The 17042-nt window shown below is 38.4% G+C and overlaps 1 protein-coding gene across 22 annotated transcripts in view; it reads right to left on the bottom strand.

The window, feature by feature from the left end:
• Positions 1 to 17042, bottom strand: part of PHF21A (PHD finger protein 21A) — a 282000-nt gene that overhangs the window by 168280 nt on the left and 96678 nt on the right. Inside the window, exon 3 of one of the 22 annotated variants that reach the window (XM_073216489.1) lies at positions 2305 to 2421. The exons of the other annotated variants lie outside the window; for them this stretch is intronic. The gene's annotated coding sequence lies outside the window, so the exon portion shown is untranslated. The remainder of the gene's footprint in view (positions 1 to 2304; positions 2422 to 17042) is intronic. 22 annotated transcript variants of the gene reach the window in all.

Consider the following 17042-nt stretch of genomic DNA (forward strand, 5'->3'; position numbering starts at 1 on the left):
TAAAGTTTAAGCTATGTAATGTGATTCAGGAGAGCTATTGAAGCATTTTTTTCATGTTTAACAAGTGACAAACTCATAGAGAATAAATGTAATTGACTGAATGGGTATCACCAGGGACAAATAAATACGCAATTGGTACAGCAGAGACCCAGGCTGAGAGAAAGGCTTCAGGCATGTTACTTCACCCTTCTGCGCTCTAGCTCCTCTGATACTAGTTCCCTAGGTTACTCACAGGGTCATAGGGAGGATTAACTTGATAACGTCTGTAACGTGGTTGAGCTCCTTAGAGAAAAAGTGATATATGTGGTTATCATTACATCCTGCAGAGGTCTTACTGTGGCATAACATGAAAGAAAGATAAAAACAATACCCTTTGAGAGTTCATTTTGAAGAATTTCTATAGCCTGGCAAGATATTTTATACTTGTTTTTCATTCATTAGTCCTTAATATATGCCCATGAGATAGGTAACATTCCTAGCTCCCTATTCTAGATAAAGAAACCAAGACAGGAGGTAAGTGACTCCTGAGATGGGAGACACTCTTATCTCCAATTTCCAGATAAGTAAAGCAAGACTGAGAAAGGGAGAACTTTTCTAGTCATATTCAAGAAGTGAAAGGGTTAAGCATAATTAAGAATCTGGAAAACATCAAAGATCACCATTACTTTCTTTGCAATGTGCTGACAGTATTCTGACCAGAGCAGTTTCTAGCAATCAGAAAGCCTAAGATTAAATACTTGCTCTGCCATTTACTTGTTTTATAATCTTAAATTACTTTATCTTTATGTGTGTCACTTTCATCTGCTCACTGGGGGTCAAATCAGATAACATATGTGAAAACTGTCAGTAAACAATGACACACTGTGCAAATAAGTTATTACCTTTATTAAACTGGTATTCTGGTATTCTTATTGGGACTATGGGTTCTTCTAGCCTCTACAACTTTAGGAAAGACAATCACTGCCCTCAGACCAAATGAAATATGTAATAATAATTTTAAAAAATAGCTTCATTGAGAAATAATTCAATATACCATACAATTCACCCATTTAAAGTATATAATTCAAAGGCTTGCATATTCACCATGTGCAACCATCACCACTATCAATTTCAGAACATTTCATCACCCCAAAGAAACTCAGATACATCAGCAGTCATTCCCCATTTCCCTCCCCCTCATCCCCACACACAGTTCTCTCCAACCTGGGCAGCCATTAATCTATTTTCTGTCTCTATAGATTTGCATATTCTAGACATTTAATATAAATGAAATCATATAATGTATGGCCTTTTGTGGCCTTCTTTCACTTGACATAATGTTTTTTAAGATTCATCCATGTGGTAGCATGTACCAGCACTTTATTTCTTTTATTGCCAAATGATGTTCCATTATATAGGTACACCACATAGGTTATTTAACCAGCTATCAGTTGATGAGAGATGGTTGTTTCCATTTTTTGGATATCATGAATAATGCTGCCATGGACATCTGTGTAAAAGTTTTGTTTGGACATATGTTATCATTCTCTAGGGCATATATCTAGGAGTGAAATTGCTGAGTCACATGGTAACTCTATGTTTAACATCTTGAAGAACTGCCAGATTGTTTTCCAAAGTGGCTGATCCATTTTACAATCCTCCCAGCAATGCTTGAGGAGAAGATAACTGAAGGGAGACCATTAACTGAGTGCCTGGTCAGGGAACAGCCAAACTAGTTCTGAAAATGCCTCCCACCAAATTTTAGAAAGAAGAGATAATGGCTGTTGGAGCATTTTCCTTCCTTCCTCCCCCTTTGCCTAAGTCCAGACTAAGGCCAAGGGAACACATGCAGCTCCTTACACACAGACTAATGTTGCTCCCATCTCTAATAGAAAGTAATGCATAACTTGTAGCGCGAGGTTTTAGAAAGGTCCTCTCTCATTTCTCAGATCCAGGTAGTAAGATATCTTGACCTTTTGAGGTGTTAAGCTATGTGGTTGAGCTCCTTAGAGAAAAATGATATATGTGGTTATCATTACATCATAAAGTTTTATATACCAGGCTCTTACCATTCCTTTCAGTACATCAGGCTGAGCCTAGCCCAAATACATATGTTCAGTACAGGTCAAACATACGCTAGCTCCAATGTATTCTTGTATAGTGGCATCTGCAAGCCAAAAAGAACTGGTAGAGGGAAACAGATGGCTTCTAAAAGGGGAAGAGAAGAAAAATGGTAGATCAGACAGAAAAGAGTAGGGGGAAAGAAGGGAACAGAAAGAGGACAGGAGAAAGGAAAAGCCTATTATCTGGTTTTGCTTTTCCCACCTGTCACAGCATTCTCCTTGCTGGTTGCCAGCATGCTCCCTTGCAAACACAGCTGCAAGTGACATAGAGTAGCCACTGTCATACTCAGGGGGTCTCTTCCATGCTCCATACTGTAAACTGAAATGCCAAATGATTACAGGAAAGAAAATTATATACCTGTTAGAGCAACGAATAGCAACTTGCCCTCTCTAGCCAACAAATTAGAGTTGGAGCCCAAAGGTTCCCTACAAAATAACATTAAGACTATCCAGAAAACACTAAAAAGCAACAGAATCAAGAAATTAATTACTAAAATATGTGGCTTATTTTTGTAGATTTGTCAGACCTGTTATTAATCAATGTAAGATTGTATTCTGTCATATATTTCATATGGTCACCACATGTTCAATTTGCAGTGGGGCTCTGTCTGCTCTTTTACAATTAAAAGAAAATTAGCAAGTCTTTCCCCAACAGAATTACGGATTGCCAATAGGGATTGTCAATGGAGGGTAATGCTTCACACCAAGGTTTAAAAAGGAGAGATACTGATTGTTGGGTTATTTTCCTCTTTTCCTACCCCCTTGCTGAGGCTTAAGCTAAAGCCAAGGCAAAGGGAACATAAGCAGCTTTTTACAGACAGACTAATGTTGCCAGCAATGTTCCAGTGGCCTTGCTCACAGCAGGAGAAGGCGTAGTGACTAATACCGCTGGGTCTTGTTGAAGAAAAGTGGCTGGCTTCCTTTGATCAACTGAGTGGTGTGCTGATCGGTATGATTTCCCTGTGCTGCTGACTGAGAGCATGTTGGGGAGGGCAGGAGAGCTGGCTTCTGAGAGGCCCATGCACAGAAGTAAATTCCATAGCTGGCGAGTCATAGAAAGCAACAAGAAATAAAAGAGGGCTGAACTGGAAGCAGACACCTTAATTCTGCCAGCATGTCACTTACTGACATATGGATCTCTGGGAGGGGATGAAGTAGGTGCTTCTGTAACTCTAATTTATCAATTGCAATACTATGCATAACTACTGAACACAATGTTCAAGACCAGAGTCCAAGCTCCTAAAACTATCATTTAGAGAAGTTTTACTCACTTCATTTTAATGGGAGAGAGAAACCAATGGGAGTTAAGATTTTATTAAAAAATTAAAATAGAAGAGCCAGCAACTCATCAGCATATGTGGCTCTTGGCACAGTTTCTGAGACAAAGCAAGTACGTTCAGCACCTGAGTATGTGTACAGGACTGTAGCACATACCCCTCTCTTCTATTTGCCAGAGAAGCAGCTGCTGGATTAACATGAGTTAATCTGCCTGCATGCTATACAGACTTCTTTTCCTAGTAAGTTGCAAAATTTACCTAAAGATAAATATAGCCGTCTTCTAGTTCTCTGCTCCATTCAGCTGCTGCTGAGAAATACTTCTGTTATATCAAATTTCATCAGCAGATAGTACTCCTTCCTGAGGAACAACAGTAAAAAGTAGCTTTCCAAAGCACAGTCTCTGAGATTAAATATACCATATTTAAATGACTTCTTTGAAAAAGGGTAATTTTCCTTCTTTTAAGTTTTAATTCTTGACAGAGTATGTGATTCTTACACTAGGGCTAATTACTGTTATTTTAAAGAGTAAATAGTCAATTGCAAATTGAGCACATTGCTTTGTTATCCTACTACCAGAAATGAAATGCATTAGGTCAGCAGGTGGCATGTCATTTCAGTGCTGCCTCAGGGTCCAAAATATGGTTATGTCATTTTTATGTTGATGACAGCAGTAATGAAAACCAGAGCATTTAACATTACTTCCCATCTCCATTCTCACAGTCATTTTAGGCACAAAAGAATTTACAGGAGCCCCTAAACTGTATCTCCAGTATCTAAGCTGCTACTAGGACCTTCAGAGACAACTGAGTTGAAGCCGCCCAAAGAAATCTGGGTCAGGATAATTTGACTTCAGTCTTCAGAGCCACAAAACTTCTTGTACAAATGAGGAAGGTGGGTTCTCCTTAACCATTCTTAAGCATGTCAACATGTAATTCCATTCTATAGTACTTTCCTTGAAGGAAGAGAATGGTATCGTGCCTCTACTCAAGGGGGTGAGGAAACTATGCGGTGTCTGCTCCTGGGGATGGGGACAGATTAGAGAAAGGAATAGACTTAAGCCAAGAAACAAAAAGGAGGGTGGTAGGGGTACAGAGACAGGCAGGAGAAGACAGGGAGAACTGGGAGAAAAATTCTGTGTAGAAATCAAAAGCCTCTTGCAATGTTAGAACATTCAAACAACCCAACAGCTTTTCTGTTAAGCCTCCTTTCCACACATGTATTTCAAACTAGTAGTAGGATTTGAATACAACTAGGATTCAAACCTACTATGGTAGCCTCCCGAAGTTGGTTCCTATGGTAATAGAATGAGATCAGACTATTTAATAGTGTCTAAACTCTAAGATGTTATGAGGTGTTAATACTCAACTTGCCAGAGAGAAGGAAAATGGATTTTGGTATTAAGACAATTTATGAATTTCAAGATTACATGTCTTATCTTTAGACAACTCTAACATCAGCTTTAGAACCAGAAGTACAGGCTCACTAACTTACCAGGGACCTATATTTTTTGCCTACTCAGTATCCTTCTGGAGAACTACTCTTGCCCTACTCTCCATATATGTAGTTCATCTAGGGATGGTCTCAATTCTGCTTCACTGTGGCATGTGACCCAAGCCTGGTCAATGAGAAGACTCCAGATAGCGGCCACAGTGAAGGATGACTGGTTCAAGAATGGGTCTGAAAATCATGTTCCCATCTTGTATTGGTATTTTCAAAACAACTTACTCTCTTCATTGGGTTAATAAAGTGGCAGTTATAAACTAAGACCTGCCAGAGGCAACTGTGGCCAGTATGGGATACCTTGTATGCAAATGAAGACAAAAGAAGGAAAAAATATCCTAAAACAAAGCTCAAGCCCCTAAATCTAGGCATACCTGCAACCAGCTACATCCCTAAATTTACTAGTTATATAAGCCAACAAACTCTTTTTTGCTTCAATAATTTTAGAGTTTCTATTATTTGAAACCAAGAGGCCTCACCTATATACCAGCCAAATAACCCTGAACAAGTCATCTTGCAATCTCACAGCATATCAGTTTTCTGAACTTGAGAAGGGAGAAAAACATGTTTGTTTAACTTATAAAATTAAAAACTGCTAAGTACTACACAGGAGGCATTGATACTTTAACTAAAACAGAAAGTAGAGATAGAAGGAATAAGGCATTCATAGAGCTAAGCTAAATTGCTCCTAGTTGCTTGTGCTGATAACATCCTGCTTAGTTCTTTCATCATTTGCCCTGGTGAGGCCTGTGAAATCTTTATCAAACCTGTTAATCACCTAGTAAATCTTTTAAGTATTTTCCCTTTTACTTTCAGTTGACAAGACTTTTAACAACTTCCTGGACATCTCTGATCAAGCTACATAAGTAGCTGCCATTAAGGGTAAGTACAGGGATCACAGAAAGGCAAAAATTTAACAGTTCCACACTTGAAGGTGTGTGTGTGTGTGTGTGTGTGTGTGTGTGTGTGTGTAAACATACACACATGTGCTAAAAGATGAGGTAAAGGAATAACTCTCACATGAAGACAAATCAGGAATGAAAAGAAGCTACTCCTATGTAAGATGAAAATCTAACAGCCTCAACTAATGTGCCAAACCACTTCTACCCACAAAGCATCAGTATTCTAAAAAACAGAATTGAACTATTAAGGTTACACAGTCAATTCAAAATTGTAATTAAATGTAATGTACATTTTGGAATTTGTTGTAGTGTCCTGATAAATGTTTGGTTTCACAGAATACCACATCACATCTCTCGTGGATATCAGAGAGGATAAAAAACTCTGTAAATGTATACCCAATCTATAAAACATCAACATGAAAGAAGAATTACTAGTAAAACAAATACCTATAAGTAAAGGTACCAACTTCTAATCCTCTTTTGAGTGATGAAAGTGGGAAGATAAATGATATAAGTGGAAGATAAATAAGCAAGAAATTTTGTAAAAGCTAGGAAGACAAAAAATGAATGCATTACACTTTCAACTTTTAAAGTTTCTGGGCCTAAAGATTAAGTACGAATGAAATCACTCTTAAGAGGAGGTTTTATTTCCAGATGTTTTCAATACCTCTGATATCAATTAGTTTTTGCTCATTATATATAAAATCACAACTATATGCTATGACTGGTAAAAAGAAGCCCATGACAAGGATGGTACAATATTCATGAATCAATCAGTATCATACACTCCATTAACAAAAAGGATAAAACCATATGATAGTCTCAACAGATGCTGAAAAAGCAATTGACAAAATTCAACATTCATTCACTATAAAAACTCTCAACAAAATGGCTATAGAGGGTACATACCTCAACATAATAAAGGCCATATACAACAAAACCACAGCTAACCTCATACTTAATGGCAAAAATCAGAAAGCTTTTTCTCTAATATCAGGAACAAGACAAAAATGTCTCACCACTTTTATTCAACATAGTATTGGAGGTCCTAGCCATGGCAATCAGACAAGACAAAGAGATAAAACACATCCAAATGGGTAAGGAAGAATTTAAATCGTCACTGTTTGCAGAGAACATGATATTATACATGGAAAACCCTAAAGACTCCACCAAAAAAAAACTATTAGAACTTACACCCGAATCAGCAAAGTTGCAGGGTACAAAATTAATACACAGAAATCTGTTGCATTCCTATATGATAACAATAAACTAACAGAAAGAGAAATCAGGAAAACAATTCCATTCACAATTGCATCAGAAAGAAAAAAATACCTAGGAATAAACCTAACCAACGAAGTGAAAGACCTGTACTCTAAAAACTGTAAGACACTCATGAGAGAAATTAAAGAAGACACAAATAAATGGAAATCTATCCTGTGCTCATGAATAGGAAGAATTAACAATGCCAAAATGACCATCCTGCCCAAAGCAATTTACAGATTCAATGCAATCCCTATCAAAATAACAACAGCATTTTTCAATGAACTAGAACAAATAATTCTAAAATTCATATGGAACCACAAAAGACCCCAAATAGACAAAGTAATCCTGAGAAAGAAGAACAAAGCTGGGGGGATTACACTCACTGACTTCAAACTATACTACAAAGCTATGGTAATCAGAACAGTATGGTCTGGCACAAGAATAGACCAGACAAGACAGATCAATGGAGCAGAATAGAGAGCCCAAATATAAACCCATGACTATATGTCAATTAATATATGATAAAGGAGTCATGAATATGCATGCAGTGGGGAAAAGACAGCCTTTTCAATAACTGGTGCTGACAAAACTGGACAGCTAAATGCAAGAGAATGAAACTATATTACTGTCTTAACTCCTTACACAAAAGTAAATTCAAAATGGATCAAAAACCTGAATGTAAGACATGAAACCATAAAACTCTTAGAAGAAAATATAGCCAAAAATCTCTTCAACATAAGCATGAGCAATTTTTTCCTGGACACATCTCCTCAGGCAAAGGAAACAAAATAAAAAAATGAACAAGTGGAACAATATCAAACTAAAATACTTCTGTACAGCAAAGGACACCAACAGTAAAACAAAAAGGCATCCCACAGTATGGGAGAATATATTTGTAAATAATTCATCTGATAAGGGGTTAACATCCAGAATAAAGAAAGAACTCATATGCCTCAACAACAAAAAAAATAAATAACCCAATTGAAAAATGGGCAGAAGACCTGAACAGACATTTCTCCAAAGAAATACAGATGGCCAACAGGCACATGAAAAGATGCTCCACATCACTAACCATCAGAGAAATGCAAATCAAAACCACAATGAGATACTACCACACACCAGTTAGAATGGCCAATATCCAAAAGACAAGAAATAACAACTGTTAATGAGGATGTGGAGAAATGGGAACCCTCCTGCACTGTTGGTGGGAATGTCAATTGGTGCAACCACTGTGGAAGGCAGTATGGAGGTTCCTCAAAAAACTAAAATAGAAATACCATTCAACCCTGTAACACCACTCCTGGGAATTTACCCGAAGAAAACAAGATCCCTGATTCAAAAAGATACATGCACCCCTACGTTTATCACTGCATTATTTACAACAGTCAAGATATGGAAGCAATCTAGGTGTCCATCAATAGATGAATGGATAAAGAAGATGTGGTTCACATACACAATTAGTATTATTCAGCCATAAGAAAAAAGAAATACTGCCATTTGCAACAATATGGATAGATCTAGAGGGTATTATGCTAAGTGAAATAAGCCAGGCAGAGAAAGAGAAATACCATATGATTTCACTTATTTGTGGAATATAAAAACAAAGCAAAACAGAATGAACAAAACACCAGTAGACTCATAGACACTGAGAAGTGATTGGAATCTACCATGGGGGAGGGCTTGACTGGTAGTTATCAGATTTAATTTGGGCAAAAGCAAACAACTTTAACTAATATCAACTTGCCTTTTCCTACACATCTTTGTAGGCATGGGCTCCACTTCTAGAAATTCTAATTTAATTGGTCTAAGATGGAGCCCTAGATGCAGCATTTTTCAAATGCTCTTCAAGTTATTCTAGGGTAAATACTATGGTTGAGAACCACTAGTCTACAGGTATTTTTGTAGCTATGACTTTTAGTACAAAGACTATTTTGCTAACTATTCTACAAGAGTTGAGAATATCATTACTATATAAATCACTGTACTTTCACTAATATGCCAATAGAAGATAAACTCCTTAAGAAGAGAAATCCTCATTCAGCACTGAGGCCAAGTGGAATGCCTGGTACATAATAGGTGCTCCATAAATATCTGTGAATGAATGAATTAAAAGCTGAAAGTACATTTCAGTTTTAGTAGCTTGCAGCAATACAGTAGAAGCTCTTAAACCAGTAATGATCAGTCAGTAATTGATTAGTTAAGAAAAAAGAGGGTCAAATAAAATCTGTAAACCATAAAAATTTGATTTGTGTATCTAAACATTTTTTTTTAACTAAAGTGGACATTTACTTTCTACTCTTCTAATATAGGAAGAGCCTTTGGTTGTATGGATCTACATGTTAAAATGTCTTTCTTTCACATAACCATAATGCATCCTCTACCACTTCCACTTCTGGCTTTTAAATTATGGTGAGAGAGATTAAGATGCTTTGAAGCAATCTGAATGCAGAATCTTTCTGGACATTAATAATTTATGCCATTAATTTACAGTTGTCTTACCCAAATGTAATTGGGCAGCAATTTCCTACTAATTCACCTTTATCAACTCTTTCCAAAGCTTTGAACTTGGTTTTCATGGGAACAACTTGGTTCTTCATAAGTCATTTGTATATGAAGTAGTAAATTACATAATTAGAATAAGAACTAATAAAGAAGCTTTGGGAACAAACACAACTCACTCTTGATAATCATTCTACAACTAAAGGGAGACATGTGTGAGTACCCTAGACAGCAGCCTACTGGCCACAGGCATTCAGAGGGAGTAAGGAATGAAAGCCAGTGAGTCAGCTGAAACTTTGCTCTCCACAGTTTTTACTGTTATACGAAAGCTAGCCACAGGTTTCTTCCTGCTGGCCTTTCCAATTTTCTAGAGCAGTAAGTTCATCCTTTCACTAGCAGATCATCAAAACTGGGACCCAACAAAAAGTATCACAAGTCTATATACTGCATTATCAGAGGATCATCAGGCATAGAGGCAGCAGGAGTCATGGAATCTCTTAATACAAAATACCCCAACAATTATATCCAGACTCCCTAATTCATATGTAAGGCATTAACAAGTTAACTATTAAGGGATCCATTAAAATATAATAGATGAGCATAAAATCACAATTTAAAAAATACTAAGGGGGGCAGAGCCAAGATGGCGGCATGAGTAGAGCCGCAGAAATCTCCTCCCAAAATCACAAATATCTATGAAAATATAACAAAGACAATTCTTCCTAAAATAGAGACCAGAGGACACAGGACAACATCCAGAACACATCCACACCTGCGAGAACTCAGCACCTCGCGAAGGGGGTAAGATACAAGCCCCGGCCAGGCGGGACCCAAGCACCCCTCTGCCCAGCTCCTGGTGGGAGGAGAGGAGTCAGCAGGGAGGGAGAGGAGCCCAGGACTGCTGAACACCCAGCCCCAGCCATCTGGACAAGAGCACAGACACAGTGCATGTGTGGGGTCCTGGATACTAGGGAAACAAGGCAGCAGGACTGGTGAGCCGGTGCCTGAGGCCAACACCAGAGAACAAAGAAACGGGAGCGGCCATTTTTTTTTTTTTGGCGAGTACATTTTGGAAGTCTTAAAGGGACAGGGACGCCAATACTAGGGAAACAGGGCAGCAAGACTGGTGAGTGGGTGCCTGAGACCGGCACCTGAGGACAAAGAAAATCGTGCGTTTTTCTTTTTTTAATTATTTATTTAGCTTTTTTGTTGTTCTTGTTGTTGTTGCTGTTGTTTTGGTTTAGAGAGTGCTTTTTGGAAGTCTTAAAGGGGCAGGGCAGGACACTTGGTCCAGAGGCAGGGAATCTGGGGACCGCTGGGCACTCTAACCCCCTGGGCAGCAGGGAGCATGGAGGCACCTTACGGAGATAAATAGCCTCCTGGCTGCTCCCCCTCCAATGGGGCTCTATCATTTTGGAGGAGCAGCTGGAGCCAGGTCACGCTCACTGCAACAGCAGAGATAAACTCCATAGCAGCCGGGCAAGAAGCAGAAGACCTGTTTGTGCACACCTGCCCAGCACAAGCCACTAGAGGTCGCTGTTCTCCCAGGAGAGGAAGGCCATAAACCAACAAGAAGGGAAGTTCTTCCACCCGTCACTCATGCCAGCTCTGCAAACTATCTCTAACGCCATGAAAAGGCAAAATTTCAGGCAAATCAAGATAACAGAGACAACACCAGAGAAGGAGACAAACCTAACCAGTCTTCTGAAAAAGAATGCAAGATAAAAATCATGAACATGCTGACGGAGATGCAGAGAAAAATGCAAGAGCAATGGGATGAAGTCCGGAGGGAGATCACAGATGTCAGGAAGGAGATCACAGAAGTGAAACAAATTCTGGAAGGATTTATAAGCAGCATGGATAAGATGCAAGAGGCCACTGAAGGAATAGAAACCAGAGAACAGGAACGTACAGAAGCTGACAAAGAGAGAGATAAAAGGATCTCCAGGAATGAAACAATACTAAGAGAACTATGTGACCAATCCAAAAGGAACAATATCCGTGTTATAGGGGTACCAGAAGAAGAAGAGAGAGGAAAAGGGATAGAAAGTGTCTTTAAAGAAATAATTGCTGAAACCTTCCCCAAACTGGGGGAGGAAATAATCGAACAGACCACGGAAATACACAGAACCCCCAACAGAAAAGATCCAAGGAGGACAACACATAATAATTAAAATGGCAAGGATCAAGGACAAGGAAAGAGTTTTAAAGGCAGCTAGAGAGAAAAAGGTCACCTATAAAGGAAAACCCATCAGGCTATCATCAGACTTCTCAACAGAAACACTACAGGCCAGAAGAGAATGCCATGATATATTTAATACAATGAAACAGCAGGGACTTGAACCAAGGATACTGTATCCAGCAGGACTATCATTTAAATATGATGGTGGGATTAAACAATTCCCAGACAAGCAAAAGCTGAGGGAATTTGCTTCCCACAAACCACCTCTACAGGGCATCTTACTGGGACTGCTCTAGATGGGAGCACTCCTAAAAAGAGCACAGAAAAAAACACACAACATATGAAGAATGGAGGAGGAGGAATAAGAAAGGAGAGAAGAAAAGAATCTCCAGACAGTGTATATAACAGCTCAATAAGCAAGCTAAGTTAGGCAGTAAGATACTAAAGAGCTTAACCTTGAACCTTTGGTAACCACGAATTTAAAGCCGGCAATGGCAATAAGTACATATCTCTCAATAGTCACCCTAAATGTAAATGGACTGAATGCACCAATCAAAAGACAGAGTAATAGAATGAATAAAAAAGCAAGACCCATCTATATGCTGCTTACAAGAAACTCACCTCAAACCCAAAGACATGCACAGACTAAAAGTCAAGGGATGGAAAAACATATTTCAGGCAAACAACAGCAAGAAGAAAGCAAGGGTTGCAGTACTAATATCAGACAAAATAGACTTCAAAACAAAGAAAGTAACAAGAGATAAAGAAGGACACTACATATTGATAAAGGGCTCAGTCCAACAAGAGGATATAACCATTCTAAATATATATGCACCCAACACAGGAGCACCAGCATATGTGAAACAAATACTAACAGAACTAAAGGGGGAAATAGACTGCAATGCATTCATTTTAGGAGACTTCAACACACCACTCACCCCAAAGGATAGATCCACCGGGCAGAAAATAAGTAACGACACACAGGCACTGAACAACACATTAGAACAGATGGACCTAATAGTCATCTACAGAACTCTACATCCAAAAGCAACAGGATATATATTCTTCTCAAGTGCACATGGAACATTCTCCAGAATAGACCACATACTAGCCCACAAAAAGAGCCTCAGTAAATTCCAAAATATTGAAATTCTACCAACCAATTTTTCAGACCACAAAGGTATAAAACTTGAAATAAATTCTACAAAGAAAACAAAAAGGCTCAAACACATGGAGGCTTAACAACATGCTTCCAAATAACCAATGGATCAACGAACAAATCAAAATAGAGATCAAGGAATATATATAAAAACAAATGACAACAACAACACAAAGCCCCAACTTCTGTGGGAAGCAGCGAAAGCTGTCTTAAGAGGAAAGTATATAGCGATCCAGGCACACTTGAAGAAGGAAGAACAATCCCAAATGATTAGTCTAACATCACAATTATCGAAACTGGAAAAAGAAGAACAAATGAGGCCTAAAGTCAGCAGAAGGAGGGACATAATAAAGATAAGAGAAGAAATAAACAAAATTGAGAAGAATAAAACAATAGCAATAATCAACGAAACCAAGAGCTGGTTCTTTGAGAAAATAAACAAAATAGATAAGCCTCTAGCCAAACTTATTAAGAGAAAAAGAGAATCAACACAAATCAACATAATCAGAAATGAGAAAGGAAAAATCACGACAGACTCCACAGAAACACAAAGAATTATTAAAGACTACTATGAAAACCTATATGGCAACAAGCTGGAAAACCTAGAAGAAATGGACAACTTCCTAGAAAAATACAACCTCTCAAGACTGACCAAGGAAGAAACACAAAAGTTAAACAAACCAATTACGAGCAAAGAAATTGAAATGGTAATCAAAAAACTACCCAAGAACAAAACCCCGGGGCTGGACAGATTTACCTCGGAATTTTATCAGACACACAGAGAAGACATAATACTAATTCTCCTTAAAGTTTTCCAAAAAATAGAAGAGGAGGGAATACTCACAAACTCATTCTGTGAAGCCAACATCACCCTAATACCAAAACCAGGCAAAGACCCCACCAAAAAAGAAAATTACAGACCAATATCCCTGATGAATGCAGATGCAAAAATACTCAATAAAATATTAGCAAACAGAATTCAACAGCATATCAAAAGGATCATGCACCATGACCAAGTGGGATTCATCCCAGGGATGCAAGGATGGTACAACATTCGAAAATCCATCAACATCATCCACCACATCAACAAAAAGAAAGACAAAAACCAGATGATCATCTCCATAGATGCTGAAAAAGCATTTGACAAAATTCAACATCCATTCATGATAAAAACTCTCAGCAAAATGGGAATAGAGGGCAAGTACCTCAACATAATAAAGGCCATATATGATAAACCCACAGCCAACATTATACTGAACAGCGAGAAGCTGAAAGCTTTTCCTCTGAGATTGGGAACTAGACAGGGATGCCCACTCTCCCCACTGTTATTTAACAAAATACTAGAGGTCCTAGCCACGGCAATCAGACAAAACAAAGAAATACAAGGAATCCAGATTGGTAAAGAAGAAGTTAAACTGTCACTATTTGCAGATGACATGATATTGTACATAAAAAACCCTAAGGACTCAACCCCAAAACTACTAGAACTGATATTGGAATACAGCAAAGTTGCAGGATACAAAATTAACACACAGAAATCTGTGGCTTTCCTATATACTAACAATGAACCGATAGAAAGAGAAATCAGGAAAACAATTCCATTCACAATTGCATCAAAAAGAATAAAATACCTAGGAATAAACCTAACCAAAGAAGTGAAAGACCTATACCCTGAAAACTACAAGTCACTCTTAAGAGAAATTAAAGAGGACACTAACAAATGGAAACTCATCCCATGCTCTTGGCTAGGAAGAATTAATATCGTCAAAATGGCCATCCTGCCCAAAGCAATATACAGATTTGATGCAATCCCTATCAAATTACCAGCAACATTCTTCAATGAACTGGAACAAATAATTCAAAAATTCATATGGAATCACCAAAGACCCCGAATAGCCAAAGAAATCCTGAGAAAGAAGAATAAAGTAAGGGGGATCTCACTCCCCAACTTCAAGCTCTACTACAAAGCCATAGTAATCAAGACAATTTGGTACTGGCACAAGAACAGAGCCACAGACCAGTGGAACAGATTAGAGACTCCAGACATTAACCCAAACATACATGGTCAATTAATATTTGATAAAGGAGCCATGGACATACAATGGCGAAATGACAGTCTCTTCAACAGATGGTGCTGGCAAAACTGAACAGCTACATGTAGGAGAATGAAACTGGACCATTGTCTAACACCATACACAAAAGTAAATTCAAAATGGATCAGAGACCTGAATGTAAGTCATGAAACCATAAAACTCTTAGAAAAAAACCTAGGCAAAAACCTTTTAGACATAAACATGAGTGACCTCTTCTTTAACATATCTCCCCGGGCAAGGAACAGAACAGCAAAAATGAACAAGTGGGACTATATTAAGCTGAAAAGCTTCTGTACAGCAAAAGACACCATCAATAGAACAAAAAGGAACCCTACAGTATGGGAGAATATATTTGTAAATGACAGATCTGATAAAGGCTTGACATCCAAAATATATAAAGAGCTCACACGCCTCAACAAACAAAAAACAAATAATCCAATTAAAAAATGGGCAGAGGAACTGAACAGACAGTTCTCCAAAAAAGAAATACAGATGGCCAACAGACACATGAAAAGATGCTCCACATCACTAATTATCAGAGAAATGCAAATTAAAACTACAATGAGATATCACCTCACACCAGTAAGGATGGCTGCCATCCAAAAGACAAACAACAAATGTTGGTGAGGCTGTGGAGAAAGGGGAACCCTCCTACACTGCTGGTGGGAATGTAAATTAATTCAACCATTGTGGAAAGCAGTTTGGAGGTTCATCAAAATGCTCAAAACAGACTTACCATTTGACCCAGGAATTCCACTCCTAGGAATTTACCCTAAGAACGCAGCAATCAAGTTTGAGAAAGACAGATGCACCCCTATGTTTATCACAGCACTATTTACAATAGCCAAGAATTGGAAGCAACCTAAATGACCATCGGTAGATGAATGGATAAAGAAGATGTGGTACATATACACAATGGAATACTACTCAGCCATAAGAAGAGGGCAAATCCTACCATTTGCAGCAACATGGATGGAGCTGGAGGGTGTTATGCTCAGTGAAATAAGCCAAGCGGAGAAAGAGAAATACCAAATGATTTCACTCATCTGTGGAGTATAAGAATAAAGGAAAAACTGAAGAAACAAAACAGCAGCGGAATCACAGAACCCAAGAATGGACTAACAGGTACCAAAGGGAAAGGGACTGGGGAGGATGGGTGGGTAGGGAGGGATAAGGGGGGGAAGAAGAAGGGGGGTATTAAGATTCGCATGCATGGGGGGTGGGAGAAAGGGGAGGGCTGTACAACACAGAGAAGACAAGTAGTGATTCTACAACATTTTGCTATGCTGATGGACAGTGACTGTAAAGTGTTTAGATGGGGGACCTGGTATAGGGGAGAGCCTAGTAAACATAATATTTTTCATGTAAGTGTAGATTAAAGATAAAAAAAAAAGAAAGAAAAGGGGGATTACTCCCTGATAGGATAAAACTAACTGTAAATCAACGATTAATGCATGCTTTAAATATCCTTAATTTTGATCACTTAAAGGGTGTCAGATGACCAGCTATGGAGGTACACTTTTCTGATAATATTCCTTTTTCTTAAAAAAAAAAAAAAAGCAGTTCCTGGTTAGTGACCTCCAATAAGTTCTATACAATGGTATAAAGGGCATATCAAACTGTAGGCAAAGGGTCTGTTTGTGTTTATACAGAGGATCAAAGCCTAATTTGGCTACCCAGAAAATGAACTAAGATACGATATGAAGAACTTCCAACATCAGCACTCTCTGGAAAAGTCATACCAGAAGATGATCATCAAAAAACCTCAACAAAGATCCAGGCGATGCTGCAGTTGTAGCTGCATTCATCCCACCAGTTCCTGGACTTGCCATTGGAATGAAGAAGGAGATATCCAAGCTGGCCTGTGCATACAGTAAAACAACAAATTTGACTGGACCTATACTGTTGAAACTCAACCAAGAATTAGGAGAAGTGCAAGTTGTAGCGCTCCAAAATCTTACAACTACAGACTATCTACTGTTAAAAGAACACATGGGATGTGAACAGTTCCCAGGAATGGGTTGTTTTAATTTGTCTGATTTCTCTCAGACTGTTCAAGTACAG

Source organism: Manis javanica, chromosome 11 (assembly GCF_040802235.1).
Source record: "Manis javanica isolate MJ-LG chromosome 11, MJ_LKY, whole genome shotgun sequence".
Classification (NCBI taxonomy): Eukaryota; Metazoa; Chordata; class Mammalia; order Pholidota; family Manidae; genus Manis; species Manis javanica.